Here is a 6,686-nt window from a genome sequence, read left to right on the forward strand (position 1 = left end):
GCTAAAAACAACACAGCTGTGTTATGTTACAGTTTTGGAGGCCGGAAATTCAAAATCCTTCCCACTGAGCTAAAGTCAAGGCGTAGGCAGCACCGTGTTCCTTCTGGAAGCTCTTGGGGAGAATCGTTTCTTAGCCTCTTCCAGCTTCTCGAGGCTACTTGCAGTCCTTGGCTTGTGGCCCCCTCCTCCCTCTTCAAAGTGTAGCATCTTCAAATCTCTTTCTGACTGTGCTTCCCTCTGCTTCTGTGGTCTCGTCACCTTCTGTGACCCCCACCCTTGGCCTCTTGTAAGGACGCTTGTGTTTATTCTGGGCTCACCGGATAATGCAGGATCATCTCCCCATCTCAAGGTCACATCTGCAAAACCCTTTTGCCATGTAAGGTTATGTATTTGTAGGCTCCAGGCATTGGGACGCAGACATCTTTGGGGGCCGTTATTCAACCAGCCATAGTAGGGTGGTCCAGTGAGCTGGTTGGGCCATCAAGGGATGGAGGCATGCTCACCGGCCTGTCCCTTGCAGCTGTGCCCTGTGGGGCTCAAGCAGGTCTGAGTGGGCGGCGGCTGCCTAGCAGAGGGCGGAGCTTCTGGGCATGTCTGTTCTGAGATGATGCGTCTTCCTGTGGGCAGGACTGTGACTAGGGTGGGCAGGACAGCTGGGCAGGGCCAGAAACCCACCTTCCTCCCAAAGTCAAATGCACTCATTCTTCTGTATGTTTCTCCCACATGAGCCCCTAGCCCCAGAGAGGACCATTTCTCCAGCTCCAGGTAGGAGTGATTTTTGAGTGCTTAGAAGTTTTGTGGGTTTTTTTATTTTCTCAGTTCCCCCAGGAGACCCACATGAGCCACACGGGCAGTTTTGAGTTTTCCAAGTTCAGCTATTTTCGCGTTAGTCATGCTTCAAAGGGAGCAGCTGGTGAAAGCCGCGAAAATAGTTAGAATGTTTTCTGGTCCCTGAGAGATCCTCAGGGGCCAGTGGCCACTGTGGCCCCAGCCGCCTGCTCCAGGGCTGGCTTTGGAAGGCTGACGCCAGCCTCACTTTCATGCGTTGTGCCTGATGGCCCCAAGCTGGACTCGATCCAACAACCTCTGCTTGTCCTGCCCCCCCACCCCACCCCCCGGCCTGGCTGGCCCCTCATTCCTCTCCATTCCCGTCCTTTGCAGACCTGCTCCTGCTCAGGTCTTGGGCAGAAGGGCGGAGAACTGTGGAGGGTCCTGGGCTCCCTAAGGCTGCAGACTTGCTGCCTGCAGAGAGCCTGTGTGGGATGAGGACTGAGCACAGAGGCGGAAACCAGGGAACCAGGAGATGGCAGCAGGCACAGGAGGAACAAAATTTCACCCTCAGTGGCCACCCAGGAGTGGCCGTGTCCTCCTGCCCGGGGCACAAGGGACCGACTCAGGCCTGCCCCTCTGCTTTCACTGTCACCCTCCAGGGCCAAGCAAGGAGTCGAATAGTCTACTCCATGCTGGGCAGCATTGGCTGACCGCCCGTCAGGCCCACGCTGAATTGGGCACAGAGGCGAGCACAAGAGGACCTCCTTTCCCACAGAGCCCTGTGCTGGGGGCAGCAGTGGGGGGTGGGGTGTGGCACAGAGGCCCCCTGGGCTCCCTGTGGCTTTTTGCCAGGCACCCTCAGCTCTGCCTGCATGGAGGCTCAGGTCCTGACCGGTGACCTTCCACCAAAAAGGACGGGCTGCCTTGCACTCATCAAACTCTGCCCTGAGAGGGACAGTATGGGGAGAGGGCCTGGAGCCAGATGAGCTGGGTCCCCCAGCAGAGGGCCTCAGATGCACCCATCCCATAACCTGGGGGCACCATTGGCCCCTTCCACATCCATAAGTCTGTGGGCCTTGGGAGTGGGTGTCAGAGTTAATGAGGGAATGGTATGCGAAAGTACAAACTGAGGATCAGAGAGGCTGCACACCTGCCTGAGGCCACACAGCTCTGATCCCCAGAAAGGAAGAGCAGAATGCCAACTCAGAGATTTTACTTTTTAACTTCAAAGTCAATGCCTTTAACTATGGTGCTCGACTATACTCCCCCCTACCCCCCCCCCCCAAGCAGCTTGTCTGCATTTCATGTGTCAGGAATCCTTCCCCCTCCCTTCAGCCCCCATTTTGAAGGCCCTCAGGGATGGGGCAGTGCTTCCTGGGTCTTCTGGGCCCAAGGTTTCTGCGGACCTACCCACTTAGGGCTCTAGCTGGTGGCTGGAGGTCTAGGGGGAAAGGAAAGGCAATGAACAGGACTTTGTTCTTCCCAGAGGGTCTCGCAGCTGAGACTCCTGCTGGCAGAGGCGGCCTCCCCACCCTGGGTCTGCTTGGGGGAGCCTCCCACCCACAGGATGGGGGCTAGCTGGAAGGGGCGGGCAGTCTCATGGAAAGTGGGTTGTCCGCCCCTGGACTCAGCCCCACCCGCCTGCCTCAAAGGCACCATGGGGACACACTCCAGCTAGGAAGTGTGCAAAGAGTCAAAATTTAACTTGTTAACAAGTATTTTCTGAACGTCTGCTTTGCACAAGGCACTGGGCCAGGCGTTGGGGTGGGGGCTGTGCGTTTGCTCCTTCACCGATGCCTCCGCCGGTTCTTCCATCAAGAATTTATGGAGCCCTGACTGAGCAGCCGCTGCTGGATGGTCCCAGGAGAGCAGACCTGGTCCCTGCCCACAGGGAGCTGGGCTAGTGCGCAGACAGATAGTGATCAGAGCATCACCCAAGCAAAGCAGAACTGCAACAGCGTGAGTGCGGCTGGAAGGTACCTGGGACAGTGATGTGTTCCCGGCGAGACCTCCGCCCCTCCCCTGGCCACTGCATTCCCTGTGTCACCTCATCTGCCTCAGAGACCATGCCAGAACTGATGACCCAGCTTCTCCCAAGTGACATGGACACAAGTACCGTCACGCTTCGGGCCTGCCAGGGCACCCCAGGGCCCTGCACCCCTGTTCCTAACCCCACACCCTGATGCTCACAGAAGCCACCACACCTGCCATCGGGTCCCCTGGGCCTCACGGCCTCATACCCCCCAGAATGCCCCCTTTACCTTCTTGCTGTAGCTCAGGGTGGGCAAAGATTTCCCATAAAAAGGCAGATGGTAAATATGTTAGACTTTGCGGGCCCAAGAGGCAAAATAGTAGATAAGTAATTTCTCATATAGCAGGAGAGAAAACAATTTCCACAAACATTTACTGACAAAATTTTAAATATAATCATTCAGTACAACTTTTTGGTAATACAGGTCTGCTTATGAGAAAAGCGAATTCTTTTTGAGGGTGGGTAACACTTTGCTTAATTGAGGTTTAAATTTACCAAACCGGGGCCAGCCCCATGGCCGACTGGTTAAGTTCACGCTGTGCTTTGGCAGCCCAGGGTTCGCCAGTTTGTATCCTGGGCACGGACCTATGCACTGCTCATCAGGCCATGCTGTGGCGGTGTCCCACGTAGGAGAACTAGAAGGACTTACAACTGTGATATACACCTATGTACTGGGGTTTTGGGGAGAAGAAAAAGAGGAAGATTGGCAATGGATGTTAACTCAGGGCCAACCTTCCTCACCAAAAAAAAAAAAGTTACCAAAGCAATTGCAGAAGTTCCCCTGTAAAGACCATTCTGAGCTCCATCTCCTGGTCTTGCTAACCTTCTACACACTCTCACTTGGTGTCCAGGACACTGGACTCCAACCTCCATAGCTGCTGCTTCCTGGCACCGGCTCTTCTTTCTGACTGAAATGTTGGGGTGCCCATGGCTCAGTCCTCAGCCCTCTGATCTAGCCGTCCTCTCCCGTGACCAGTCTTATCCAGTCTGTGGCCTCAACCGCCATCTCTACACTGACGACTCCCAGACCTTGGGCCCGAGCTGCCCGCTGGGGCGTGTTCCCACTGGAGTTCGGGCATCTCCAAACTAAGTGAACCACAGCCCTTGGGGCCTGCCCCACTGAGCCCCTCCCACGGGGTCCCTTCCCCCTCACCGTGGCCAGCCTGTGTAGACCAACTCTCTGGGTTCCCGCCTGGTCACTGCTCTCTCTCCCACTGACCCTGGGACCCACCTCACTTCCTCTCCCGCCCTTCCTGTTTCTCCAGCGTGGATGGTTCTCCTCTCGACTGCTTCCTTCAGGTCCACTTAAGTGTCCCATCCTCCTTGCAGCTTGACCACACAGCCACTCCCCTACCCCTTCCCAAGTCACTCTCTCAAGTTCCTCTTTTCTTCTCCCACATCAGGGAAGCCACGCTCTGCTACGTCCACCCGCTAATCCTGACCATTCCTCACCATCACCCCTGTGTTAATTGTGTTTTTCATTCTCTGTATTTTATGATGCTTTGAATCTTGGGAACTTTCTGACCTGGGAGAGACTGCCCCTCCCAGGGCCACCTATTTCCTAGGGACACCCAGTGTCTCCCCTGCAAGTGAGCCTGTGATGTGCCAACCACCCAATCCGGAACTCACTCTCCAGACCACCTCCTTTATCAGTTGTTTACACTGGGGCCACTGCCCACCTCCCTAATCACCCCAGGGCCAGGTACCCAACAACCAGGACAGCCCCCAGCCTGGAGCCACTGAAGGTCCTCAAACTAGCCAGTCCTCCCCCTGCGCAGCCTCATCACCTTGCTGCACCCTCTCCTTCCCTGGAAACCACAGTAAAGGCCCTTGACCACATTTCCCCCCCCATCTGCCTCCTGCCTGACCCAGTGCTTGCCTGTGCCCCCTGTGCGGTGTGGTGTGCCCCCTTTTCTTGGGAACTGTGAGTAACAAACTGCCTTTTCAATGGCAGTCATCTCCTGCTCTGTTGGCCTCACCATGCCTGACTCATAGTAAAACCTGCATTTTAGAGCACCACCCCCCTCCACCCGCCCCGCAATGATGAGAGCCCAGCCAAGGCCCTCCTGGCCCCCACTGCTGCTCTTTCCCTGCCATCAGCAGCCGGGGCCATCTTTCAAAACATCCCTCACACCACGTCACTCTCTTCCTTGAGACCCTCCCCAACTTCCCAGCTCACTTAGGATAAAATGCAAAGACCTGCCTGTGGCCTTCCAGACCCTCCCTGACCCGCCCGGCCCACCCCTGAGACCTCAGCCAACCCCACTCCCCAAGCCCCTCAGTCCAGCCACGCTGACCTCCCAGTGGTTCCTCAAGCACGCCAAGCCCTTCCTTGCGCCAGGCCTGTGCCCTCGCGGTTCCCCTGCCTGGCACACCCTTCCCAGGCCTTTGCAAGGCTGGCACCTTCGCCTCATGGAAGTCCGTAGCTGGAGAGGATGTCCTGCAATGTCCCCGCGGCATCGCAGCATCTGTAATTGTAGTTAATCGGGCAAGTTAAGTGGGGAAAGGCTACTTAACCACATATATATCTTGTAAACATTTTACTTTTACTTAAAATATTTAAAGTACATTTGTCTTTTGATAAAGGGCCAAAGCCTTTCCTCTGAACAGGAGTCTGCAGATGAGAGTTCCAGGTCATCTTTGTTGAGGAAATGGAGTCAGGACAAATCGGCACTGGTTTCCGGTTTTGGTTCTCTCTCAAGGGGCATGAGAACCGGAAGACGCCTGCAAAGCCATCTGAAAGCAGAGTCTTTCCCCATTTATATGGTTATTCTCCCCAGATCATTTCCCTCATCTGTGCTGGGACTTTCCACACTGACTTTGAGAGAGAAACTTGTATTCTACACTCATATTTCGTTAGTTTGCATCAGTGGTTCTCAAATGGTGGTCTGGGGATGCTGCGGACTCTTGAGGTCCTTTCGGAAGATCCACCTGTCAAAACTGTTCTCGTGATTGTACCAAGACGTCACTCCCTTCACGCTCTCATTTCCTCACGAATGTACCAGTGACGATTTCCAGCCACCATGGGCCACTCCGACAGTGGATGGAGTCTGTGCTCGTGCATTCGTGTACTTTAAAAATTCTCAGCTTTAATTCCTAATATAGTAAATATTGATAGATGTAAACCACGTAAACACAATCTCTTTGGGATCTCCAATAATTTTTAAGGGTGTAAAGGAGTCTTGATGCTAAACAGTTTCAGAACTGCCATTTGATGTATTTAATTAAATCGTGCATTTATAATATCAAGCACACCCAGCATAAGAAAGATTTAGGAACAAACAGAGGGGATTGTGGAAGCACAGTCAACTGGAGGGCATTTTATAGAATGGCCAAGAGCACAGAGCACGCCCTGAGCATCAGCCAGGATGTTTAGGGGACAAGGAGACAGACCTGTCAGCCAGGGAGGCTGGATAAGAGACCACCTGTAATGGGTGAGTAATAATGGTGCCAGCTCTTTCCTGAGCACATGCTGAGTGCCAGGCCCGATGCTAAGTTCTCCACGTGTCTGTCTCCTTGGATCCTAACCACAACCCTAGGAGGGAGCTTCTGTCTTTATTCAGGTCCACCATTATGCAGGTCGGGACCAAATAATGAGCCCAGACCCCCAGCGACTAAGGAGCAGAGTTGGTCCTTGGTCTCAGGTCTGCTGGATCCAGGGCCTGGTTTAACTTGTGTTTCTTGCCTCCGAGTCCCTGAAGTCTGAGTTTCCAAGGAGGCGGTGGAGAGGGCAGAGTCTTGGGTGGAGCTGAGAGAGCCTTCTGGACAGAGTCTGGGCTGGGAGGCCGATGCAGCCCCGGCGGCTGAGGTGAGGGCTGGGTGACATTGTCAAGGTCATTCCCTTGTGGAAGCAGAACTGACTGGATGGTGCCCCATTTTCCCT

Source organism: Equus asinus, chromosome 2, assembly GCF_041296235.1.
Source record: "Equus asinus isolate D_3611 breed Donkey chromosome 2, EquAss-T2T_v2, whole genome shotgun sequence".
Classification (NCBI taxonomy): domain Eukaryota; kingdom Metazoa; phylum Chordata; class Mammalia; order Perissodactyla; family Equidae; genus Equus; species Equus asinus.